Raw genomic sequence first — 27,854 nt, 5'->3', positions numbered from 1 at the left:
TTCTAATTTTTTTTTGCTTCTGTTTCAATTCATTTTTGAGCAAAACAACCATTTTTTTCTATTTTACCCAAGTAATATAGATTAATTTCTATATGTTCTTTAATGTTACCTCACTATGTGTATGAGCTCATTAGTTTAATCGAACCATGTGTGTACAAACTATACACAGTGTTCTTGAGGAAGCGATAGAGGACCAATACTATCAGCATGAATCGGCATGAATGAAGATCTATTATCATACGACTGCTACAATGTGAGATAAAAGTTCGTACATATATACACATACATGGTGATCATGTTTGTCTAAACTTGTGTGCCCAAACTATGCCTCATTCTCATGGAAGAGGCGAGAAGACCAATAATGTCAACACATGAATGGAGATCGATCATCATACAACGACTATGATGTGAGATAAAAGTTTTGAGTACGTGCTCTTGAGTGAGCCAATAGTGTCACATTAATGAAGATTGATCATCATATGACGACCACAACCTGAGATGAAAAGTTCGACTCATAATATATGCATATACATGGCATGGTGTTTTATTGCCTAAGTATATATATGTATATGATGATCGTATCTGTCCAATTTTGTGTTTTGAAACTACTCTGTGATATTTCAAGAAAAGTTATTTAAAAAAATAATCTGTCAAGAAAAGAGATCGGCTTATAATATTGAAAGAATCTTTCAAGAAAAGAGATCAGTTTATAATATTGAACAATAGAGGAAAATACCTAACAGTTCAGAAAAACTCTTAAATTTTTCGCTAATCGGGTCGGGTCAAGGGAGGCCCTCCGACCATAGTAGATACGTTCATTTTTATTCTGAGACACCCCCTGTGTTCCAAAATATTTCAACACCAACCACAGAAAATTTAGAAATCGTGGTCGTGGTAACTTTGCAAGTAGGCGCCCGTCGGTGTTTTTGCACTTGACCCCTCCCCCCCCCTCCTCCACGATCTTATCCTTTTTGTTCCCCTGACCCTCGTCTCATTCCTCTCTCTCTCTCTCCCTCCCTCTCCCATCTCTCCTCTCCCCGAGATGGGGGCAGCGCGCAGCGGCTGCAGTCCTGCAGCACGCACAACGCTAGATCCATCCATGAAGAACTTCTATGGTAGCACGGTGTGCGCCCGGTCCCCGTGCCCACCATCGCGGCCGAAGCCCGACACATCGGGTCGAGCAGGGAGGAGGAGGCAGCAGCTTGTGCCGCCATAGTCTGGGAGCTCGGCATCGCTTGGCCGCTCGAGTCGAGCATGGTGTGGTGGTTAGCTCCAGGTCAAGTACCTCCTACTACTCTTTCACGCATCAAATCTCTCTTCTCCTTCCTTTCTCTGATTTCCCTCTGATTGAATTGATTCCTGATCTAGGGTTTCGTCCATGGGAGCTGCTGCTGCGCTGCACGGCATGGCTGTCGATCCCTTGCATCAATTTTTGTATTTGGACTCAGATTAGTTCACTAATCAACCCCCAGTCCTTGTTCTTCCCAGTTTTCAGTATCTACCATTGCTCTGTTGTGCTTCAGTTTTTGATGCTTTACTGAAATTTAGGGTTCCATACTTGAATTGATGTGTGGTATAGCTAATCTGGTGCATTTATTTTGTGGATCAATTCCCTTGATTACATGCTGGTAGAGTTACTGCATACGAAAAAAGAACTTCATCTGGTCATTAAAGTTTTCTCAATCAGGTTCCATGCCTTAGCCTAGATACAGTTTTTTTACCGCGCATTTGTGCATTACAGTAAAAGCTCTGCAGTTTTTTTTCCTTTGAGAAGAACCTAATCTTATTGCTCTTTAGTGTCCCAACAAGTTGGTGGGATACGTGCTAGCATATACCTTTTAGAAACCACTATACTGTGATCCAGATGTTCCATCAGGAGTTGTACAATTTTTCTGTGGTCGACTTGTCCTGAATCACTGAATGTGAAACTTTTCCTGAAATGAAGCCCCAGCAACCAATTTGTTATTGATTTGCTGTCTGAACGCATCCAATACTGACTCTCGATGTTATGAAACAGTTGGATTCCTGAATAATTATGCTGAACTAAATTTCTTTGATTTGTTTCCAATGGTTACTTTGTCAGTTGTGACAGGAGAAGCCAGTTCATGAATCTGTGCTTGCCGTGGTTTAAATACCTGTGTTGGTGAATGGGTGCTTGCCGTGCTTTAAATACCTGTGTTGGTGTAGTGAATAATTAGCACCTGTTTTAGGACATTTCGTTACGACTAGCACCTGTTGGAGGGCAATTATCTCGCTATTCTCTTTCATTTCCATTGAGAGGTGATTCAGCTCTATGAACCCCTTTTCAATCTGATTCTTCGCAAGAGCTAAATTGATAGGTCAAATATCTTAATTTTTATAATGCAGTCTGGTGGAGAGACCAAGTCTATGAATTATCTCTGAGAGCTGCTTTTCTTCCCCATTCATCTCCAGCTCCTCCACTGAGAATTATCTTCTAGAAAGTACATATAAAGGGAAGGGGCAAAATATGACAGAGCTTATGACTTATGTAGTAGAATAATCGAAATCATGGTCCTTGCTTCTAAGCCATCTCTGGGTATTAATCCAATGCTAAATTAAAAACTTTGATTGAAGTCCTCAGTCTAATTATTTAATTTCACTCTACTAAAACATTTATTAAAATGTTTTGTTTAGGGAATACGTTTTATTTTCTTCTGTTATGGCAACTCTTGGCATTCAGATCATTGATGATTGATGTCTGATGTAAGTCTCTCTCCCTCCATTCTCTTGCATTCATTTAACATTTCCTAGCTTTTTGTTGCCCTACAAAATTTATTTCCAGTTTCCTTCTAATTAGAAATTTCTCTTAGGTTTTCATTTTTTCTGAGATGCAATTCAATGTTAGTTGTCTGAACTCTTGTAATCAGTAACAACCAATAATAAGGCCATCAATGTATGCAATTGAGATGGCTTATTTGTATCCTTCACTCACAGCTAAATTACCTGCAGCAAGTAAGCACTCATATTTTTTTCCATCTATTCAGTAGTAAATTTATTCTTCTTTCTTCTCATGCTTAATGCCGTGACACCCACAAAATAGCCTCCAAAGAAGGTAGGGATGATTTCCCTTTCTAAATTAAAATGGCTTCTTCCGTTTCATTCACTGTGACATCATGGCTGACTGGCTGTATTGCAAAACCACACATTTTTTTGTTTCCAAGGATGATTGGAAGCTCTTTGTTGTGGAGAGTATGCAGTTATCCTTCTCAAAGCTGATGGAGAGTATTGTTCAAACATGTATGCTTCATCGGTTCATTCCTAAATTCCTGATCGGATAGTCTATATCCTGTTCTTGTGAAATCAGGTCCAATTTCAATTATTTCTAATTTTCTACACTCCTTGGCAGAATGATTGCTCATCTGCCTTGTCCTCTTCCCTTCCCTCACTTCAGATTCATGGTATTTGTATCAGAATATTTTTAGTAGTCAATCAAACCTTTTTCCTGAGAGTTCATGTTCTTATCATTTCTGTTTGTTGTAGGTCATGCCATCCTTTTCGAGCATTAGGGTTGAAGGCTTGAAGCTGAATGATTGCAAACGGAGTAGAAGTGTCAGGTTGTAAACTAACTTAGCAAGTGTCAGGCTTGAAGCTGGATGGTATAATTTACTTTATATCTTTACTATGTCACTATGATCATTTAGTTTGCATGTGTTTAGTTATTCCATGCACTTAATCACCAAGATTCCTATATTAAATTAATAAATTCTATGTGTTTTTATGAATTGTAGGAAAGCATGGACAACCAAAATATTTAAAGAAAGCTTTATGTCTATATGCTGGTGATGGACAGCTAGAAGAATGTAATTCGTTTATTGGTGACTGCTGGTGCCGATGGGGGCATGAATATATCAATAAGAGAACTCATATTTAGTTTTATTTTATTATGCCAAACATAGTTGCAAACTTGTAGTCAGAGATGATGTTTTTATTCTGTTGTGGTCATGTTTATTTTAGCACTATGGTTATTGTGTTATTACTTTGCTTGAGACATATATTTCAAGTTAAAGGTTTGAGTTCTTATATGTGATGATGAAATATATGCTCATGGCACAATTATTTTGTAAAAATAATTAAAATTCTAGCTACAAAACGAAATTAAAAAGATGCTAGCCAAAATGCCCTTGTTGCAACAAACCACTACGCAACCAGAGTTTATTGTTGCAATATACATTATTGCCACAAACCTTATGTGTTGCTATAGGACGTGTCTACCACCAACAATGATTCGTTGCATTTTTCATCTATTACCACCAACCATGATTCGTTGCATTTTCCATCTATTACCACTAACAATGATTTGTTGCATTACTTTTTATTGCTACCAGCAAGTGAATGTTGCAATTGTGACTCTAGCCACCAAATTTGTTACGTTGCAATATTTATTTGATGCAATGGAGCATATTGCATGGCAATATGGCCATATTCCCATGTAACTACGGGGTGACAATAAACCTATTTTGCGATAAATTTGTTCATAGCAATACTGTCATATTGCAGCCATGTATTTCATTGCAACAATAATTCATGCAACCATTCTGTTGGTCACAATATCCGTGCTTGCAACTAAATCGCAGTTGCATTAGTTTTTTTATGTGTATTGCAAAACCAGCATATTGCAACACCACTCGAAAAGGATGAAAAAATCTATTGCACCGTTCCAAATGCAACCACCTGTCAACGACCATACATAGATGTAATTGATCCTTATTGCAACCAAAATAGCCATATTGCAACCCAATATAGGCGTCACGATAGGGCTGGATCCTAGTAGTGATATATATATATATATATATATATATATATATATATATATATATATATATATATATATATATAATTTATGCAATCTTCTCACTTGATCGACGCCTCGGGAGTTTAATAACTTCTTTATTTCTCCTATATGTACAGGTGGCATACGGAAGTGCTTTACCAATCCTGCCAGGGCAGACAAGCCATGGTATGGAGATTCCACATGGCTACTCCAGCGTTGGCCTAGAGTAGATTTGTGATAGTCAATATGAAAGCCTAGAGATCGACCTCTCGGGAGATGTCAGGGAAAGGACACTATGAGATGCACTTCACAGGATCATTCTATGGCGCAAATGCTACATCATCATCCCTGGCAAAGAGGCATCATTGCTTCCCATAGATCCTCATAACTCAAGACCATCATCTCCAGCACATCGACCTCCAAGACTGTCGTCATCACCGGGACCGTCGCATCCTGCTCGATCACCGCCTCCATCTCCATCGAATCCTGGTGATGCTGCAACGATGACCAAAACACCCCTCCCCGGTCACCGTCGTCGGGACTAAACTCTGGTGTGAGCAAGGAACCTGCAGCACCTGTCAAGAAGTCGCGACCACCGTCTTCCAAGCCAAGGCAGCCAAAGGCGAAAGAAGTCTGAACCTATTCAGAAGCTACCTGCCGATATGACTATTGAGGAATTGCGGGAGGCATCGCAAGCAACGGTGAGGGAGATCTTCAAAGCATGCACTGAATAAAGAAAAGAAAAGGAGATGGAGCCAAAACCAGTAGATCCAGTGAAATTAAAAAAATTTATTGGCATGAAAAAAGAAGTAAAGAAGATTTTACTATCGAACTACGAGCATTTGTTGTTAAGTCTGATCAGAAGAAAAAGCGAGGAGAGTCGTCTTCCAGTCGTACTGTCCCCCAACTTGAGGAGCAAGCAGATAAAGACGCTCAAACTATAGCAGCAATGCCCTTAGAATAACAAATTCAAGTCATTACATTTATGGAAGATACAGGTATGTCGCTTGCTAAAGTTCTAGGGCAAGTTGAACTGCCAGCTCCAGAAAAGATTGTACCTAAATGACCCTTTGAGATAGGCAAGCCTCCAGTAAGGTCTGAATTGGTACGAAAGCTCTCAGCGAAGATGTACGAATTCCATCAATGGTACATGGAGCAGTCGGCCAAGGAAAGGCTCATGTTCGCTCTCCGTGTTAAACCGATTGATTTTTTCGGCGAAAGTGAGAAACTCTTGTGGATGCAATTCAAGGATATATGAAGTGTACCATTAGGATGCCCTTGACGTCTCTCTCATCAACACTTGGGTTCTGTAAGTGTCTGTTTATCAAGATGTAAATTTTAGCTCAGATGATTATTTTATGTGTATGGGTCGCTCTACTAACTTTGTCTTTCATTTTATGTAGGATGCTAATTTAGAGGTGCCGTAGAGAATCGTACTTCAACGTTGGCTTCATGGATCCATTTCTCGTTAATGAAGTTCGGATACAGGATCAGCCAAAGCCTACATTGGACGCAATATACAATTTCTTGGAGAAACAAAAATACAAGGAATACATACTACTGCCATACAACTTTAAGTGTAGGTAGCGTCTATTTTCGTTTTCGTTTTCCTTTCCTAATTAATGTTAGTGAGTTCTAATATGAACAATTATGTACGCAGATTTCACTGGATTCTCCTAGTAATTATGATTGATAAGAGCCACATTATTGTTCAATTCATTAAGTAAACCACCGGCGGAGTACAAAGACATTCAGGACATGCTAAACTTGTAATAATTCTGGACCTTTATCTCTATGCAAAAGTTTGTTTCCTAAAAATTTTCACCTAACACTGTATCATTCATTATTTTAATCCACAGCGCATGGAAATGATTTCGTATGACTCACCATGGTGAATTCAAAGAAAAACTTACATTCAATACTACGTTCCCGGTACGTATGAAATTTGCACATTTTGTACATTCTATAATACGAATATTTCATAACTTGTTTTTTCCCATTAAAGTGCTTGAGATAGGAGCAAGGCAACAATTTATGTGGATACTGCGTCTGTGAGCACATGAATAATTTTGTGCATGAAAAGGTGATATCGTCGGAATATATACATGTACGTAAAATAAAACTATTAATAATTATTTATTTTCTAGCTCCTTATATTTAATTGTTCGTGTAACATTCACATATTCTCAAATTACAAATGATGCAAATTCAAGAAAAACTCTTGGAGAAGGAGAGGATTTTGGCAATCCAAGAAGGTCTCATAGAATTTTTGGTGGACAAGATGATAAATCCCGCGGGAGAATTTTATTATGACGGACATTCAATAGCCAAACCGAGCAACACTACGATGGGAGGATTCTAAGAATGAAGATGACAAATTATTATATATATAGTAATTGTATAAGTTTGATGTGTGTATATATATAGAGAGAGAGAGTATTATCATGAAATATATGTACGACATGCATACAATACGAGCGTATACATGTAAGTAGTGTACACTAAGTATGTATACGTATATATATGTGAAGCCACAATTAGCATTAATATGGAAAAGAATTAAAAAAATGTCTTAAGGGGGTACGTGCATGCGCCTGAACGTGGCGCCCCCTTTAGTCCCGGTTGGTTTTACCAACCGGGACTAACAGGGTCTTTAGTCCCGGGTGAATGACCCAGGACTAAAGGACCCCCCTTTTGTAGCCGAGATGAGTGTCAATAGCTATGGTTGAGGATGCTGTGCGTAGGATAGTCGTGGTCGATGTAGCTATCGAGGTTGCTGAAGATGAGGAAGCCGCACGTGAAGCCGCGGGCGCACGAGGAAGTGCCAGGAGGATGGTGGCACATAAGGGAAGACCTCGAAGACGAAGACGGTGACACATTGAGGGGATGGTTTGGCAGCGGAGCTCGAAGGAAACGGCAAAGAATTTAAATAGCTTGATGAAGACCATGCGTCCGATGCACACAATGACATAGTCGTGGACGAGGTCGCAGACATTGTCGAGGAAGATGACATGGACATGGTCGAGCACGTAATCGACAACGATGAAGATGCAATGACGGGGAGGACCAAGGAGGGCGGCGCTATTGCCTGAAGAGGTGACGTAGCTGCAACCCTCGTGTCGGTGGAGATGGACGCGTACTCAGGATACGCACGTGCCGCGACCGTGCACTGATCGGCTAATCAGACCGAGAGCGCACATACGAGATGACGGATGACAATGCCGCGTAGGTCGGAGTGGTGGCGGCGATGCCGGGACGACCTGCATGGGGACCATGTGGTGGAGGGGCCTAACGGCCATGCTGGAGGTGTCCCTACGCGCATTGCATGCCATCCCGGGGCACACGGGTGTCGAAGAAGAAGGCTGATGATGATGTCCAAGAAGAGGTGCGCAGAGTCAATTTGCGGTGGGCAACGCAAACCCGATCTCGGATCGAAAAAACTAAAAAAACAGCACCACATCTCGGGTAAAGATGCGGGTGCTCCTAGCCCTTAGCACCTTATATTCCTTTCCTCATGTTGACCGAGCGTTGGCACAGAGAGAGAACGGAGAAGATAGCAGCAGGCCACTCAAGACGGTCGGGCCGCTCCAATGGATCCCACAGCAGAGCCTGACGCCAACGCAAGAGCCTGAGGATGGCAACCGGCATCGCGGAGTCCGACGGGCGGAGTGACGCACGGCCCAACTGCGGAGCCTGCGACAGCGACAACCTCGACGTCGCCGCTTCCGATCTGTTGTTGCTTGAGACGTTGCAAGGCAGAAGGATGAAAGAATTTGCCACTGAAAAAGGGGCTGCCCCTGGTAGAGATCGATCTCCTCAAGGGCGCGCGAGGACAGTGGAAGTTGTGGTTTAAGATCAAAAAATGCTAAACTCGTGATACATGTAGGAGGGATAAATTGTATATAATTGATGTATTATATTGCATCGAGGTCTCGGCCGGTATATAGATTACGGAGACTTGATGTTAAGGCTCCCCAATACATATAGTAGTCTACAATACGCATATCTGCAACTACCAAATATAGTTCCAAATATACTAGAAGGTCTTGTACTGCTGTTGCGCCTGCTCAAGCCAATTCTTCACCTCAGCCAGAAACTCACCACGCTCGAACAAGGTCTCGGAGACGGCAGGCAGGCGGGCTGAGCCTGGTTCATAGGAATGAACAGACAGTGGGTCCCTGCCATACACAATCCGGAACGGCGATGAGGAGCGATGCCTGGAACACCGTGTTGCAATAAAATTCGGCCCAAGGAAGCAACTGGAGCCAGTGGCGCGGCCGATCTCCCATCAGGCAACGGAGGTACATGGCGATGATGCAATTGGTTGCCTCTGAATGGCTATCCGACTATGGGTGGAACACGGAGGATAGCTACAACCGGACGCCCGACAGATGGAATAGCTCCTTCCAAAACCCACTGGTGAACACAGGATCCCGGTTGCTAACAATGGATACCGGTATGCCGTGCAGATGCATGATCTAAGCGATGAAGACTTTGGTAACAGATGTGGCCATGTACGGATGAGCGAGTGGAATAAAATGCGCCTATTTGGAAAATCTATCGACCACGGTGAGGAGCACCGATTTTCCCTGATCCTTTGGCAGTCCATCCACGAAATCCATGGCTATATGTCCGTCCAGATTGCTGACAGCACCTCAAGCGGCTGTAGCAACCCAGCGTGCTGAAGGTGTTGGACCTTGGTCCTCTGGCAGACGACACAGGCGCGCACAAATTCTTGGACAGCCCAGCGGTCATTGACCATATGGTAGTCTGGGCGGAGGCGATGCAATGTCTTCTGAACTCCCCCTTAACCAACCCCATGTGAGAGCTGCAACACAACAGGCAAGGATGCAGACGTGGGTGCCACATACACCCCTCTATCGAAGATGATTAGTTCATCCACCACGGACCAGCATGCTGGCTTGTCACCTACTAATATGGCCGCATGGAGCGTGGATAGGTCCATTGATTGCTCAATCTCCTGGAGCAATTCGTTGAAGAGGTCAAAGTGGGGAAATGAGAGGGCGAGGAGTTCATCATGCAGCTCATCCCGTCTGGACAATGCATCAGCGCCCGTGTTGGAGCACCTTGGCTTGTACCAAGAAATGGAACCCAAGCAGCTTGCTGGCCCACTGGTGTTGAGGAATAGTGGCAAGCCGGTGATCCAACAGGAAACGTAGGGCAGTGGTCTGTAGGGACGACGAAGTGGTGCCCCCACAAATACAGCCTCCAGTGCCGGACTGCGATTACGAGGCCGATGAGTTCCCTCTCGTATCCGGCGAGCTTGGCCTGGTGAGGGGCGATCAGTTTGTTAAAGAAATACCAGGTCGTTATTGCCTCTTAAGTGGTGTCTCGGGAGCTCGTTATTGTCTCAACGTGGAGCTCCAACGTACGGTTACTGGAGCTCGTTAATTAGTCTCTAGAACATCTTGTGAGAAGGGTCCGATCTCACACCATCCCTCCTCAGATCATTCTTTTGGCAACTAAACCAGTCATCCCAGCACCTTCCGCTCCTAAGGTTATGGCTGAGAAGATTCTTCGCGAGTTCTCCATCCTCTAGGTGTCGACTTGGGGATGTGAACTTCGAGCTGAAGACGAACCTCATCAACATGGTGCAGGCTAGCCCCTCTTGTGGCAAGCTGAACGAGGATGCAAATACTCATCTCTAACACTTCCTTGGCTTATGTGACACCGTCACAATCAGGGAAGTCACTCAAGATGCCATCAAACTCTACATGTTCCCGTTCTTCCTCCTCGGGAGGGTGAAATAGTGGTTCTACAAGGATAAGGGTGCTGTCAACACATGGGCTAAATGCTCAACGGTGTTCCTCGCTAAATTCTTTCCGTTGGGCAAAACCAATGCCCTTCGTGGAAGGATTTCTAGCTTTAGCGGTCAAGCATGGAGATGATCCCAGATGTGTCGGATAGGCTGCAACAATGCATCCTTTCGTGCCCACACCACAGGATGGACGACGGGCTCTTCCTCCAAAGCTTCTACAATGGGCTAAGCACGTCACCATGAGCCCATGTTGACGTTGCTGCTGGAGGAGCCTTCCTTGACCTCACCATTTCCAAGGCTACGGCCCCGGTCGAGAAGATAGCCTTCAAATAGGAGTGGAGCAAAGAATGACTCCAACCTCGTATGGGGGGCAGGCACATCATCAAGGAGACGGACATGCTAGCCGCTAAGCTTGATCTCCTACTCAAGTGCATGGACAAACGAGAGAAGCCTCAAGAACTCATGCTCAAACCCGTTCAAGCCTAGGACTCGCACCTCACGTGCGAGGTTTGCGGAAATGGAGGACAATCGGGAAACGACTGCCCCGAGACCCGAGAAGTTGTCGCCTACATGAACAACAACAACAACGGGTACCGTCCTCAAGGAGGTCAAGGATGGAATCAGATGTCGGTGCCGGCAACCTACCGAGGGGTATCCCAAGGTAGTAGATTGGTTGGTGGGGGATAATCAGACCTGGAACTTGAAGGTAAAAGCGAGGACACAAGACACGGATTTATACAGGTTCAGGCCACCAGAGTAGCATAATACCCTCCGTCCTCTTTGGGGTGTTGTATATTACACAATGCGCTTGGATGTTGTTTGGTATTGAGGATTTGGTCCTCTATTGTGGTTCTATGAGGCCTTTCCATTTAGGGACCCCTGCCCTCCTTTATATACTCCGGGAGCATGACTACTAGTTGGTTACAAGGAGAAGTACTAGTAGGATTGCAAGGTATGAGTCCTATTAGGATTATAGGGGAATTCTAATAGGAGTCCGTCTTCTTCCTTCCTTGCTGGTACTGGGGATCTATTCCCGACAAGCACTCGAGCGCTTCATAGTCTAATGCAGCAGTCTTTGAGTATTTTTCGGATCCTCACCAAGTAGTTTAGTGCTTCTCAAGTAATTTATCTAGCTGAATCTTCAAAGTTCTTCAAAACTGCCATGAGCTTATGCCCTTGATCATCTTGATTTTGTAATCCTTATCTTTGGAATGTGATATGGAGGGCGGTGAAAATCGCACTCCATATGGAGTAGGTCCTGAGCCTTATGTTGAATCGAAGAATTAGGCTCAGGTCACTAAAATCTTGAATCTTCTTTCTTCGTCTTGAAAAAATCAACTGTTGGCTATAGTTTATCAGCCCTCGAGCCTTGGAATGATTAAATAATCAATCCAAGGGTCTTTAGTCTTCACGCAAGTCATCATTCGAGTTGTATTGCGTCATCTAGCCCCGAGCTTATGCGCCAGGTGAGCCGTAGAAGCCACGTTGAGTAGTTATTTGGCGCTTAGCCCCCGAGCTTGAGAACTAGCGAAGCTACTGGAGATATTTCGAGTAGTAATTAGTGCTTAGCCCTCGAGCCTGGGAGTAGCGGAGCCATTGGAGGTACGCTGAGCATCCTGGAAAGTAATCGCTAAAGTTTGACATGCAAAAAGAGATCCATACATTATGTAGCATATTTTTAGAAATTTGAAGATACTACCGAAATTTATTCAGTAATGAATGTAAATATTGTATGTCATACTCTTGTATTTCTCCTAAGTAGTTAGCCTATTATGTTTGGGCTCTCAGTCCTAGTTTAGCTATTGCCATTGCGTGTGACATCTTTGTCTCATGTATGGGTACTGGCACTACTGCTACACGTCTGAGATCTTTCTCTCATGTATGCGTCCTAGTATTTAGGTATGACAGAAGATCCTAGGCTTTCATGGATTCAGACGTGTTCTGCTCGAGTAGATTAGTGACCACTAATAGGAGACAACAAAAATAAGTAGTCGACATTATGACAAAAACAGAGCGCGATTGCGCGTAAAGTAGTCATTAAGACTTTTCTGCCTTTTGACGAGTAGAGCGTGTGTTGCCGCGCATAGGATTTGTGCCTCCTTAGAGTGTAGCCGCTTCGAGCCTCCAGCACTCAGTGCACCAAACCTGTGGCTATAGCCTCCGAAATTCGATTTACCAAGCCTATTGGCGGAGCTTCCGAAACTCAGTGCACAAAATCCATGGTTATAGCCTCGGTAATTTTGTGTACCAAGCATATGGCTGTTGATTAACATGCCCCCGGAATAATTGGCAAAGTGTAACTCTAGAGGGTAATTCTCATTGATAGACGTACACAAATAAGTAGTTAGCGCATTAGCCAACAATGCTGAAAACAAGTGAAAGAAAAAATAATTATTAAAAAAAGTGACTTAGTTTGATTCATGGACGATTGTCGATGAAGCCGCAACGATTGTTGATGAAGCAGATTAGATGTAGTTGATTTCGACTAGTTGTCTACAGTATGAGGCCCACCCTCAACTAGTTTTCCAGCCGAGACGAGTAGTTGAAGTAGTAGGATTATAGGGACTAGTTCCCCGATGTTGGTGTTTTATGCCCGGCAACCTACCGAGGGGTATCCCGAGATAGTAGATTGGTTGGTGGGGGATCGTCAGACCTGGAACTTGAAGATAAGAGCGAGGACACAAGACACAGATTTATACAGTTTTGAACCGCCAAAGTAGTGTAATACCCTACGTCCTATTTGGGATGTTGTATATTGCGCCCTACGCTTGGGTGTTGTTTGGTATTGAGGATTTGGTCCTCCATTGTTGTTCTATGAGGTCTTGGCTTACCGATTTAGGGACCCTTACCTCCTTTATATACTTCAGAGGGCGGGACTACTAGTCAGTTACGAGGAGTCCTAGTAGGATTACAATGTATGAGTCCTAGTAGGATTACAGGGGAATCCTAGTAGGAGTCCGTCTTCTTCCTTCCTTGCGGGTACTGGGGATTTATCCCCGATAGTCGCGTCCACCATACCAGGGAGGTAATAATGGTAATTATAATTCAAATTACAATTCAAACCAACCTTCCCTAAAAGATCTTGTCCTTGGCCAAGCGGAAATCAATGAATCTCTTTCTAAAAAGCTTGCTGCCAATGATAAAACATTGGAAAGTATCAATGCTAAAATAGAAAGTCTTTCCTCAGCCTTTAACAATCAAGTGAGCTTTAATAAATTGATTGAAACCCAATTAGCTCAAATTGCTGCTGATGTTCCTATTCCAGAACCTAGGAAAATCCTGAGGCAACCAGAGAATGTCAGTGCAGTTACCATTAGATGGGGCAACCCATCTCGGAACCAACCCACTACTAACCATGCAGAAAGACCCAGGCACCAATGAAGAAACTAATGTGAAAAACCAGCAGTCTGTTGGGGATCGCCCAAAAAGATGGTCACCCTCGAGGTCATCAACCCATTGGGATATTTAACCTCGGGTAAGACCCCTTAACCTCGGATGGAAAACATAATGCTAAGAAGCAACCTTGTCCTAAAGCCAAGAGACATTCGCCGATCTTTTTGACTAAGTCTGACCTCGAGGACTCGAAGCTAACCACGAGTACCGAGTTGTCTGCTACCTTGTGCTGGATTGTAGTTTTGGACCAGGGAGCAAAGCGCAGGGTTGTGCATTTCCTGGATGCGAAGCTAAGATGATCCAGGCCCCCAAAGCTAGGCTAGCTTTGGACACGAGGTCATGACTTCAGACACGAGGTCAAGAAGCATGGAAGCGTTGAAGCAGTCAAGGCGGAATTCATAGAACTATGTGAGAGCATGATTCTCGGAGCTGTCAGGAGGCGTGAGAAGCGTGATCTCCAAAAGACTTTCGTGTAAAGCATATTCTAGGAATGTAGTGGTTGGGTAGGGGTAAATGTGGAATGAAAAGTGCCCTCTGAGTCACTATAAAAGGGGAGTCCTACCCCGTTGAAAATTTTACGTTCACTTTTTTATGGAATGAAAGTATAAGCATTCCTCATACCCCATTGTGCCTGAACCTTACCGAGGTTAGCGACCCAACATTGGCATCCACCATGTTCTGAGCGACTAAGTAACCCACGATGCCACACCACAAGAAGAAGAGAACTACTGAAGATGAGGCTGGACAAGAAAGGCAGCTTGTCCCAGTCGAACCAACCAACACTGAGAGAGCAGAAAAACTCAAAAGAGTCAAAGACAACCAAAGAACAAGGTCGTAGAAAGGGAGTTGAACCGAGGACCTGAAACCAAACCTCACAGCAAACAAGCACGCAAGATGAATCGCTTAGTGAAACTGAAGAGGAGCTAGCCTTGGCACTGAAACAACTAGAGGCACTAAAGAAAGAAAAAGAGAGATTTACTCAAGAACTACAAGCTCAAAGGCTGGCGGCCAACAAGCTCGCAAGACTCAACGAGGCTAAAAGGCAGCTGGCAGAGTTGCAACAAGAACTAAATGAGCTAGAGTACCTGCGCAACACACTGCAGCAGTCACAGAAGCCACCACCTCAAACTTGTAACATCAACAATACACCCCTGATATATCCAAACCCTAGCCTCGATGGGCACAACTCTCCAGCAACAACGAATGTGTCCGCAACTATTGACAAGAACTCTACGCTGTCTGTTTGCCTACAAGCAGCGCCATGGCTAGCAACCTACAAGGCAGTCACATTACCCAAGTTCAATAGCCAAACAGACCCCCGCCAGTTCCTCATGAGCTATGAAGTGGCCATAGCCTTGGCTAGGGGAGACGATGTCATATTGGCAAAATCATTCATCATCGCGTGTGAAGGCGCAATGCTGAATTGGTATTCTTTGCACCTACCACAATCAGTATACAGTTGGATTGACCTAAAAACCAAGTGAACTCAAAACTTCCAAGGATTTCATCAAGCCATGTCTGACGAAGCGGATTTTTTCAACTGCGCGCAAAGGGACAAGGAGCCCCTAGCAAGTTATGTAAAGAGATTTGTCCAGTTCAGATCGCAAACACCAGATGTGGACGATAGTGTCACTATATCAGCCTGCATTTTGGGACTCAATCTAGGTCCAACAACCTTGAAGCTAACAATAAAAAAGCCAAAAATGATGGAAGCCCTGTTTGCAGAGCTAGAAAAATACGACAAGTTAGATGAGGACCACAGAAGAAGGGTGGCAGAAAGAAACCACCAAAGGCATTCTGAGAAGGGTAGAAACTGGCAAACCTCGCCCTACAACCACCAACAACATCACCACCCACACCCAACCTAGCAAGTACTCGCGATTGAAGGCAATCAACCCTCGCACCAAAACCAAAACCACAACCAAAACCAAAACCACTACCAGAACCAAAACCAATATCACCAACATCAACCTAGCTTCGAGAATGCCCAAAGAGGCGACCATGCTAGAAGAGGAAGAGGCTGAGGCAATGGCCCTCTGAGGCCAAACAACCAAACTAGACAGCACAGACCATTCTATTGCACGTTCCATGGCAAACAACTTGACCATGCAACGAATTTCTGCCCGATAGTCAAAGAAACCAACAAAAGATTAGCAGTAGAAAAGAAAGCAGCTCAAGCTGCAGTCCAAGCAGCAGCCCAAGCACCGAAGACTCAACTTTCTGGCCACATCCACCATACTACGCAAACGCAACCAACCTCGCAACTTTCTAGCCCACCATGACGTGGCAACACTCACCACAGTTCCAGCCTCAGATTCAACCAACCTCGCAGAATGCAAACTTCACACCCTCACAGCCTTGCCATGAAATACCACTTCCACCGCCAAATCTGCCCAACAAAATTCCAAAAGCTGAGCCCAACCCACCAAACAACAATCCCAAAGCCTTACCTACCTACGGCATGATAATGCCAATCTCAGGGGGATCCTTGTAGTCCAGGCCTCGCGAGGGTAGCTCCAATGATATACCAACTTATGGCATGATAATGCTAATTGCTGGTGGTTCTTCGATCGAGTTTGAAAACAAAATACAAAAAAGAGATTATCTCAGACAAGTGAATACAATCATACCTAATGGCACCTCAGCAAAGCTAGAGTGGGCACACATGCCAATTCTTTCACAGAAGAAGACTTCAAGCTCAAGACAGCCTTGCATAAAGATGCGATGGTAATCGAGGCTATCATTGCTGGTTGGAAGATAGGGAAGGTCTTGGTGTACAATGGTAGCTCTGCAGATATCATTTTCGCCAATACATTCAGAGAGATGAAAATTGATCCACACCTTCTTGAGCTGGCAGAAGTCCTACTGCTTAGCTTCGGGGGAAGGCCGGTCAAGGCTCTGGGAAAGATAGCACTTCCAATTTCATTTGGGAACCTTGACAATGCAAGTACAGAGTGCATCACATTTGACGTGGTTGAAATGTACTACCCTTACTTCACCATCCTCATGCGAGGGTTTATTAACAAGTTTGATGCAGCCATCCGGCAACTATTTTTGTGCATGAAAATCCTAGCCTTGAAGGGAGTCATCACGGTTTCTGGTGATCAACAAACCGCAAGGAACATAGAAAAGGGTGTAACCCCGGGACAAAAGAATGTCCACCATCTCACAACTCCTAACGAGGCTGAAGAGCAAGAAAAGAAGAAGCCATATGTAGAGCCCAAGAGGGACAAAGAGAAGATAAAGATAAGTGCGGATGGTGAAACCAAAAGAGTCCTCTTGGACGGCTACATCATGGACAGGCACATCACCATAGGGGCTAACCTCGAGCCAGAAGAGGAGAAGGAGTTAATCGACTTTTTGAACAAGAACAAAGATGTTTTCACTTGGTCCGTGAGTGATCTCCAAGGGGTTGACAAGGAGATAATAAAACACAGCCTCGATATCAAGCTTGGTGCGAAGCCAAAGAAGCAGAAGCTTAGGAAGATGTCCGATGAGAAAGCCCAAGGGGTGAAGGCTGAGGTTGAAAGGCTCCTCGAAGCTAACATGATACAGCCCATCATTTATCCAGAATGGCTAGCCAATATTGTTCCAGTCAAAAAGAAGAACGGAAGGTGGAGGATGTGCATAGATTTCACTGACTTGAACAAGGCTTGCCCGAAAGATGATTACCCATTGGAAAGGGTGGACAAGGTAGTAGATGATGCCGCCAATAGTGAAATGTTGTCATTGTTGGATCTATTCTCAGGCTACCATCAAATTAGAATAAAAGAAGAAGACGAGGGAAAAACGGGATTTGTAACTCCATTTGGGATATTTTGCTTTGTAAGGATGCCATAGGGGTTGAAGAACGCGGACCAAACCTTCTCAAGAATTATCACAATCATCCTTTCAAAATAGCTTCACAGAAACATTCTAACTTAAGAGGATGACATAGTTGTAAAACATGACAAGAGGAGAGACCATATCCTTGACCTCGCGGAGACTTTTGCTAACTTAAGAGCAGCGAACCTGAAGCTCAACCCTGAGAAGCGTGTATCTGAAGTTCAGCGAGGCAAGGTATTGGGATGTCTAGTCACCACAAAGGGCATCCAAGCTGACCCGGATAAAACCCAAGCGCTTCTTGACATGAGGGAGCCAACTTCGGAGGATGTCTAGAGGTTGACCTAAAGAGTTGCTGCCCTTAACAGGTTCATCCGCGAGCCGTGGAGCAAAGCTTAGCGTTCTTTAAGGTCTTAAGAAGCTCCAAAAAGTTTGAATGGATCGAGAAACAGAGTGAAACTTTTCAACAGCTAAAAGATTACATGGGGAATATGACCAATTTGTGCACTCTGGAACCAAAATCACCTCTATTGCTTTATGTCTCAGCTTCGAACATGGCCAACAGTGCTGCCCTGATTCAAGAAAAAGAGATTGATGGCAAGCTGAAACAGATCACAGTTTATTTTGCATCAGAGGCACTCACCGGGTCGAAGCTATTTTATTCAGAGCTAGGAAAAATCACGTATGCAGTGGTCATCGTAGCGCACAAGCTACACCATTATTATGAAGGTCATAGAATCATGGCAGTAACAAACCAACCTCTCCAAGATCTCTTCTCAAATAGGGAAGCTTCATGGAGGATCACCAAATGGGCATCGAAATTATCAGAGTTTGTTGTGGACTTTGAGAGGAGAAGTGCCATAAAATCATAGGTCCTAGCGGATTTCATCGTTGATTGGACTTCCCCATGTGCTAGCCAAGACAAGGTTGAAACTCCGTGGGTCATGCATTGTGATGGTTCTTGGTTTGACAGGAGGGCTGGAATCTCAACCATTGTAACCTCTCCATCGGGAGTTAAAATAAGATATGCTGCGGGTACAAGGCACTGCTCCTGGGGCTAAGAAAAATGAAGGCTCTAGGTAAGGAGGTGTTCATAGCAAAGACGGATTCTAAGGTAATCAAAGAGCACATAGAGAAGGACAGCGAGGCCAGACAGCCGGAGCTAGTGAAGTACCTTGCTGCAGTGAGAACGATGGAAAAGCATTTCAGGGGTTTCACTGTACAGCATATCCTGAGGGCAGAAAATAATGAGGCAGATGCGCTCGCAAAAGCAGTAGCACAGAATCAACCTATGCCCCCAGATGTGTTCTTTGAGGTCATTCACACTCCGCCAACAAAAGAGCTAGCCTCGAAGATGATAAATGAAATTGAAAGTTTCGATTGGAGAGCTCAAATCATAGCCTATATGAGAGGGTACTTCGAGCCTCATGACAAAGTTGAACTAGCCAGGCTAAAGCAAAAGGCCAGGAGCTACTCAATCATTGATGGGGAGCTGTACAAGGCGGGAATATCAACACCTTGGCTTTGCTGCATTGACTTAGAAAGTGGAAAAGAGCTACTAGCTGAAATCCACACGGGCTTTTGATGGGAACTAGGGTACCCAATCTTCCATCAGGTCAGGGTAACTCTCGATATGGTGGAAAAACAACACACTTGATCCGGCTTTTGATCAACAAGATCTGAACCCCGCAATCGAAGTACCACTTCTCCTCTGGTTATCAACCATGCACAGCCTGGTTGACCTTGCCACGAAGGCTATCCCGTGCATGCAAATCGAGATCACAACCAAGGGCAAGGAAGAACGCAACTCAATTGTAGAAAACCTTGAATTTAAGCACACAAAGTTGGGGTCTCACAAACCGATGAACGACGACTGTCAATGATAGAAATAATCTATGCAAAACCCAAACCCAAACCCAGACCCCTGGATGCACCCCTAATGGGCTCCAACACAATACACGGCCCAATGGCCCAAAAGATGGTGGCACAACACCCTGACAGATTCTGGACATCCACTTGTTTTGACGATTCCTGTTGACTCTGATGGAATTTTAGTATGGGACCAGATCCATTGGAAGCTCTATCAAATTATCTTTCCATCCATATATAGAACGTCATAATTTGACTCCATATGCAGCCTGGGCGCCCAATCTAAGGCAGACTGCTTCTGGACTCCGAGGTGGACTCGAAGTTGATGTGCATTGGGCCTCCGTGTGACTTGGACGCCCATTGCTGGACCTCTCCACCTTCATGCTTCTCCTCAAGTACTCCTTGGTCATCTCCATTATTCTTGAGCACAATAACATCATTGGGTAGCAACCCATTCTCAAAATTACTAAAAGAAGTACACAAGAATGAGCTCACCTATTGATTCAATTGTCTATCTCGAGCTCTAGTGATTGGTCCTTGCAGAACAATTGGAGGAGTGTGATGTGTAACTAAAGGAGCGATGTCCTCATCATCCTCCCCTTCTTTAATTGGAGTCGTCCTCGAGTCAAGCTCATCCTACTCGCCCAAGTATGGCTTCAAATCTGAAATGTTAAATGTGGGACTAATCCCAAACTCGGGAGACAACTCAAGTTTGTATGCATTGTCATTTATTTTGTCAATTATTTTAAAAGGACCAGCAGCTCTTGAGATTAGCTTAGACTTTCTCAACTCAGGAAATCTATCTTTTCTTAAGTGTAACCACACAAAATCACCGTGAGTACTAGCAATTTTATACTTGGCATTCATATTTTCAATGTTATCTTTAGTAGTTTCATGTATTTTCAGAATAAAATCAGCACACTCTTTAGCATTATGATGAACACGCTCAGATGAAGGTAGAGGCAAAATATCAACAGGAGCATAGGGATTAAACCCATACACTACCTGAAAAGGACTTACCTTGGTGGTAGAGTGTTCCGCCCGATTATATGCAAATTCCACATGCGGCAAACACTCTTCCCACATCGTTAAATTCTTCTTCAAGATTGATCGCAACATGTTGGATAATGTATGATTAACAACCTCAATTTGACCATCTATTTGTGGTTGACATGTTGTTGAAAATAACAACTTTGTTCCCAACTTATTCCATAGCATTCGCCAAAAGTGACTCAAAAATTTTGCATCACAATCTGAAACAATAGTAGAAGGCATAGCATGCAATGAACAATTTCTTTGAAAAAGAGGTTAGTAATATGGACAACACCATCACATTTATGACATGGTATAAAATGTGCCATATTAGAAAACTGATCAACCTCAACAAAAATGCTATCCCTCCCCATCTTAGTGTGACGACCGACCCCTAAACCTTCCAAGTTAATCTCAATCGGAGCCCTTGATCATAGTCATCTGTCTTGTTTTACCGCGCCGAGTGCTCATTTTTCCGCCCGGTTCCGACCCCGGAAGACCCGACCCCTTCCCGTTTCGCTCCTCTCCCGACCCCGGCGAGCTCAGCCCACCGTCGGATCCTGTTAAGTTTTCCTCAACCGTCCGTTCTATCCACCGGTGGACCCGCAAGAATCTTTTCCCCAGATCCTCCGCGACAGGCGCACTCGAGTTGCATGCCCACTTCAGAGTCTTCCTGCCGCGTGGCTCGTCTTCTCCGACGCCCGCCGCGCAGTTTTGTCTCTGGCTCGCGACCAAGTGGGTTCTCGCGCCCCCTTCCCCAATGGCAGCGGAAGCCCCTTTGCACCCTTTCTGCAGAACCTCGCCTCCCGCGCCCATCATCACGCCGCTAGATCCCGGCCCTAGAGCCCGATGTCGCCCGTCTTTTTCGTCACTTCAACCGCAGTCGCGCCGCCTGGTCTCCGCTACACGACGATTCCCCCATCGCCAACCCCGACCGCGGCAGCGACAGCTCCTTTCCCCGCCCTGTCAGAAGCCGCCCGACAATCTGTTGCTCCGCGCTCGCCCGCGCTCCCGCGGCTGCCTGTCTTCTCACCTGTGCGCCCTCGATTCTAGCGCCGTTAAACCGGTCGTTTCCAGCAAATCTTCTGCACGGCGACGCCCGCTTTCCGCCAAATCTCAACCACCGGTCTACCCGCTTCTACGCCGCCCTGACGGCAGAGCCCAATGACTGCTGGCGTCACCCCCGGAGTCCTGCACCACCACCCTCTTCGCTCAATCGCCGCCCCGGCAGAGCACTCCATTGCTTCTCCCCGGCCTTCGCGCCGCTCCCCTTCTCTCTCTCCCGCGCCGCTTCCTTCTCAGTTCCAGCGGCTATAAAAGGAATGCGCCAGCCGCCGGAGTTCCCTCCGCCATTGTTGCCTTAGCCATTCTCTCGCTCCCTGCTCAAGCTCCTAGAGCCACCCACCAAGTTCTTGAGGAGCTCTGCTCTCAGATTCTCTCTCAGTTTTCTCCAAGTCACCCAGCCGCTTGCTCCTCCTTGCTGCGTAAAAGCTCTCTTGTGATCTGCAAGAAGCATCGCCGCCACCGTAGCATTCCCAGTCTTAGCCGTTGTTCAAGCTTTAGTTTCCCCGCCCAAGTCTGCTTCTTCCCGACCCCAAGCTTTCCTTTCAGGAAGAAGGTGAGTTGCCGACCCCAGTCCGCTTCGCCCGACCCCTCCTATCCGCCCGACCCCGGTTCCGTCTCGCCCGACCCTGTCTGTTCCGCCGACCCTTATCCGCCTCGCCCGAGGGTTCGGCTGTGATCTTTTTCTTCAACCCGAGGGTGTATGTGTAAAATTTAGGAACCCTCCAGCGCTTGCGTACGAGGACCCCTAGTACATCACATTCTCTAGTTCAAGGATCAGATCATAAGTTCCTTTCCGACCCTTGCCTCTTGATCATCACCAGCTCACTTGAACCTCCATACCCTCCTGCTCTTTGTCGCGAGTTTCTGGGCTCAGGCGAGCCAGTGTTGCTGTTGAAATAACCGTCTATGCTAACTTTGCATTGCATTCGTGTAGAGCTGCACCTCGCCGACGGCTTCTACGAGCTGCACCCGGCACCAGAAGGAGAAGGTGTAGCCGAGCTCCTGCCCGCCGAAGCCGAAGTCGCCCCAGAAGTCGAGCAATTTCCTTCCTCTTTGCTCGAAGGCAAGCCCCGGTTGCATGAAAACCCTATGTGTTTTACCAGACTTGCGCATGCCTTCTGTAACATGCTTGTGCATTTACGTATAGGAGTTGTTTGAAACCCTAGATGCATGACCTAGTTATCCCCATGATCTGAGCACTAGCTGTTGGACCGAGTAGTTGCCCTGCTTAACTAGGAGACGGTAAAAGTCGAGTGATCTCCTGTCACTCGCGAGTTGTAGGAGTTGTATGTTTACTCTCCTGTTATAACTATAAGGATGATGGACGGGGCAGGGTTTTGGTAACTCTTTGGTGGACGGATGGTTGCCCCGTCTGTCTATGAAAACATGCTAAGGCCCGACAGTGGTGGTGTTCGTGATCAATTGTTTGAAAGTACTAGCCTCATACTTAGTATGGGATGAGGAAGCCTAGTACCGGATTGAACCTAGACGTGAGCGGTCGCCCCATTGTTCTTGGAACGGAGTTTCCCCTGCTAGTTGTCGCACGTGGTGGCAAGCGTGGTCACAGGACGGCAGAGGCCGGGTCTGTGGAACCTTGCACCAAAGGAAATGGGCCCGACACGGGTTAGGGATTGATGGGGAAGGCCGACACAGGAAGCGACCTCCGGGTGCGCGGAGGACGTGAGGCTAGGTTCACCATGCATGGTTAAAGAACTCGAATCGATTCATTTGCCTCTCACAGTTTGAGATTGCTTGATCGCTATGTCACCCTGAGTAAATGAGGAATCTGATGATGGCATGTTTGTTGATATATCTACACCTCTTGTTTGGCTCTATGATTGCTTAGAATAGGTTGCAAAACCTAGACCGGCTAATGAACTTAAAACTGGAGCTAAAACTGGAAAATAAGGTTTTACTTAGTGCTTTGGCAAACAAACCCCTCAGCCAAAAGCCTTGCATGTCTAGAAGTGTGGAGTAGCTTACTCCTATCGGTTAAGTCTTGTTGAGCTTAGTAGCTCAGCCTTGTTGTGGATCCTGTTTTTCAGGCGAAGTTGCTGCTCCCGATCCCTCTCTTGCTGGCGCTTGGCCGCCCCAGCTCCCGCCGGGCTGGACGGTCGAGTGGGACCCCTCCTCGGACGCGAGGAGAGGAACCTGTGACGTCCCGGTTGGCCTCACCAGGGATGTCCGACCCCGACGATTTCTTCCGCTAGTGGTTTTATCTTTTGCTGTTTTCCTTGGAACCCTGTAAAACTCTGATGTTGGATTTTATGGCCGAGCTAAATGGGTAAACTTGTTTAACTCAGTGGACTCGTTGTATTCTCTGGAACCACTCACCTTCGTGTGGGTTTGCTAGACTCGATCCTGTTCAAGTGGTTAAATCGGATGAAATCCGACGGCATTTCGTGTTAACTTGGTTTAGGCAGGAGTGTCGCATGTTAAGCGGCTTAACCCTGCTTAATCAAGCTAATCCGAAGTGGATCCGCCACACTTAGTCCTAGACAATCCTAAAACAAAATCCATAGAAATATCCGCCCAAGGAATAGAAGGAACAGGAAGAGGCATATACAACCTCAAGCGTGACTTAGCTTTTTAGCATGTAGTGCAATGATTCACAAACCTCTCAACATCTCACCTCATCTTTGTCCAAAAGAAGTGTGTGGCCAAAACTCCCTCTGTCTTTTTGGCACCAAAGTGCCCCATCAAACCCCAGCCATGTGCCTCATGCAACAACAAAATATGAATGGATCCAACTAGATTGCATAAGCAGTTAGCTCTAAACAAAAATTCCTCATTCAGTACATATTTGTTCCACGAACGTGCCTCTTTGCAATTCAAAAGCACATCTTTAAAATTAGGATCAAATTCATATTGCCCCTTAATTGATTCAAGTCCAAAAATATGATAATCAAGTTGAGACAACAGGTATAGTGGCGAGACAAAGCATCAGCAATAATATTATCTTTCCCTTTCTTGTGTTTAATGATGTACGAAAAAGATTCATTGAATTCAACCCACTTAGCATTTCTATGGTTCAATTTACTTTGCATGCGAAGGTGCTTAAGCAATTCATGGTCAGAATGAATAATAAATTCCTTAGGCCATAAATAGTGCTACCACGTCTCTACTGAACGAACAAGAGCATAAAATTCTTTATCATACATGGAATAATTCAAACTAGGCCCATGCAATTTCTCGCTAAAATAAGCAACTGGTTTACCTTCTGGCATCAATAGTCCACCAATGCCAACTCCACTAGCATCACATTCAAGTTCAAAAGTCTTACCAAAATCAGGAAGTTGTAGCAAAGGTGCTAAAGTAAGCTTCTCTTTCAAAGCATCAAAAGCTTGGTCTAATGCTGGACCCCAATGAAATAGAACACCCTTCTTTGTCAACTCATGTAGTGGGGCAGCAATGGTGCTGAAATCTCTCACAAAACGTAGATAGAAGCCTGCAAGACCAAGAAAACTTCTCACCTGTGTAATAGTCTCAGGGGTCGGCCAGCTCCTAATGGCATAAATCTTCTCTCCATCCACTTCAATGCCATGTGGAGTCACAACATAACCAAGAAAAGCAACTTGATCGATGCAAAAGATACACTTCTCAAGGTTAGCAAACAAACGCGCTATCCTCAAAGCATCAAAAACAGCACGTAGATGATCAAGATGTTCCTCATGTGACTTGCTATAGATCAAGATATCATCAAAATAAACCACCACAAATTTGCCAATGAAAGCACGTAAGACCTCGTTCATCAATCGCATGAAAGTGCTAGGTGCATTAGTTAAACCAAAGGGCATGACTAACCATTCATATAAACCAAATTTTGTTTTAAAAGCAGTTTTCCATTCATCTCCCAATTTCATTCTAATTTGGTGGTAACCACTACGCAAGTCAATCTTTGTAAAAATTATAGGGCCACTTAACTCATCAAGCATGTCATCCAAGCTAGGTATAGGGTGACGGTATCATATAGTTATGTTGTTAATGTGTCTACAATCTACACACATGCGCCAAGTACCATCTTTCTTAGGAACCAAAAGCATAGGAACAGAACAAGGACTAAGGCTCTCATGTACATACCCGCGGTCCAAAAAGTCTTGGACTTGGAACTGAATTTCCTTAGTCTCCTGAGGGTTTGCCCGGTACGCAGCTCGGCTGGGCAATGTAGCTCCCAAAATCAAGTCAATTTGATGTTCAATGCCTTTCAAAGGTGGCAACCCCAGTGGTAGCTCATTGGGAAACACATCCACATACTCCTGCAAAATGTTAGTGATAGCAGGAGGCAAAGTGCTAGCTATATTATCAATGGAAAACAAAGCATCCTTGCATATCAAATCATAGCACACAGTAGAGGCATCAATATCATCAAGATCAGATTTAGTTGCAAGCAGAACAGAACCTTTCAATTTAATGCCTTGTTGCATTTCAGATTTAACATGAAGCTCTTGTTTCACAGCAGTAGCTCTCTTTTTTTCAGCTTGTGCAATTTCAGAAGGTGTTAATGGTAACAAGGTATTTTTCTATCCTTTATGCATTAGAGTGTATTTATTACTTCTACCATGATGTATAGCATCAGTATCATATTCCCATGGTCAGCCCAATAAAAGAGAACAAGCTTGCATTGGCACCACATCACAATCAGTAAAATCAGAATATGGACCAATGGAAAAGTGCACCCTTATTGTGTGTGTTACCTTAGTATGACCAGAATCATTAAGCCACTCAAGAAGATATGGATGTGGATGTGGACGTGTGGTCAAGCCAAGCTTCTTGACCACATCTGAACTCACCAAGTTGTTGTAGCTCCCTCCATCAATGATAATACGAGCATGTCTATTGTTGATGACGAAGAAAGTCTGAAACAAGTTGTGGCGTTGTTGCTTCTCTGCTTGTAGCACGTGAGTGCTAAGAACTCTACTAACAATGATGTTCCTATAAGTCTCCGTGGCAGCACCACCAAGAGCAACTCCCTCATCGGTACTCATAGTAGTAGCTTCATCATCATCGTCAACATGCCCTATCGATGCTTCAACATCATCAATGCTAACATAACCATCATCCCTAGCAATATATGCCCGTTTGCTGGGGCAATCCTTCATGACATGGCCAAGTCCATGGCAGCGGTGGCAGTGAATGCCCGAGGTGCGTCCGGTGGCAGTGGTGGTGGAGGCACCCTTTGCTGGATCCTGCAAAGAAGGAGATTTACCAACCGGTGTTGGGGAAGGTGCTGGTGGTGAAGGACGCGTAATCGCTGGAGGCGGTGGTGTGTGAGAGGGTCCAAGTACACCCGCTCTGGGCATGAAGGAATAGACAAATGTGCTCCTATTCTTCTGTTGGCGTCCCCACAATTCCTTCTCTACAAGCATAGCAAGCTGAAACAAATGGTTGACAATAGTATATTCCTTATAATCCACAATATCCTGAATCTCATGCCTCAACCCACCATAAAAACGACAGATCCTGTCCTCAGTTTCCTCTACTACCCCACAACGAATCATACCTTTTTGAAGCTCGGCATAGTACTCCTGAATAGACATATTACCTTGTTCTAAACGCTACAATTTCTTACGCAAATCACATTGGTAGGAAGGAGGAACAAATCTATCACGCATAGCAACTTTTAATGCTTCCCAATTAGTAGGTCTTAAGCATGTACTACCAACTCATTTCACTAGAGGATAGCAAAATCCTTGAATTTAGTAGTAGCTTGTCGAATTCTACGTATCTCAGTAAGCTGGTGTGAGTTAAATTTTTGTTCTATGGTCATCTCCCAGTCAAGATATGCCTCCACATCATAAGCACCAGAAAAGGATGGAATGGTAAACTTAACTTTAGCAAATGGGTCATTATTATTGTTACCTCCCATACCTTGAGTGTTGTTACGAAGGCGTCGACGTAGAGTTTTCTCACGTGTTGCTGCTTCATCGAACTCACCATCAATAGTGTACCCCAAATCTTCATCATGTGCGGTGAAGTTGTTGGTGTTGGTGGTGGTGTCGACCTTGGTGGTGTCGGTGGTAGTGGTGGATGGTGGGTGTTTCTCCAATGCCTCAATCCTTGTCGTCATTGTTGAAACCCGCTTGTCCAACCTCTCAAGGCTGT

General features: G+C 44.8%; 2 long non-coding RNA genes and 1 pseudogene across 10 annotated transcripts; 2 read left to right on the top strand and 1 right to left on the bottom strand.

Moving 5' to 3' along the window:
* Positions 1-987: 987 nt before the first annotated feature.
* LOC117848154 (uncharacterized) lies at positions 988-4,043 on the top strand. 8 transcript variants are annotated; one of them, XR_004638820.2, is made up of 7 exons: positions 989-1,276; positions 1,369-2,557; positions 2,656-2,724; positions 2,832-3,258; positions 3,368-3,419; positions 3,502-3,617; positions 3,750-4,043. It is a non-coding gene; the product is annotated as an uncharacterized lncRNA (long non-coding RNA). The 8 variants fall into 8 exon arrangements; XR_004638818.2 differs by having other exon boundaries at positions 1,369-2,280; positions 2,368-3,258; XR_004638817.2 differs by having other exon boundaries at positions 2,656-3,258.
* Positions 4,044-4,874: 831 nt separating this feature from the next.
* LOC140222116 (uncharacterized) lies at positions 4,875-7,341 on the top strand. Of its 2 annotated transcripts, none has more exons than XR_011897669.1 (6): positions 4,875-6,101; positions 6,196-6,371; positions 6,453-6,561; positions 6,652-6,724; positions 6,798-6,899; positions 7,006-7,341. It is a non-coding gene; the product is annotated as an uncharacterized lncRNA (long non-coding RNA). The 2 variants fall into 2 exon arrangements; XR_011897670.1 differs by having other exon boundaries at positions 6,196-6,375.
* A 17,521-nt stretch (positions 7,342-24,862) lies between these two features.
* LOC140222227 (uncharacterized) lies at positions 24,863-26,851 on the bottom strand (annotated as a pseudogene).
* Positions 26,852-27,854: the final 1,003 nt, after the last annotated feature.

Source organism: Setaria viridis, chromosome 3 (assembly GCF_005286985.2).
Source record: "Setaria viridis chromosome 3, Setaria_viridis_v4.0, whole genome shotgun sequence".
NCBI lineage: Eukaryota > Viridiplantae > Streptophyta > Magnoliopsida > Poales > Poaceae > Setaria > Setaria viridis.
The sequence above is the reverse complement of the archived record's forward strand: the minus strand, read 5'-3'. Positions and strand labels throughout refer to the sequence as shown.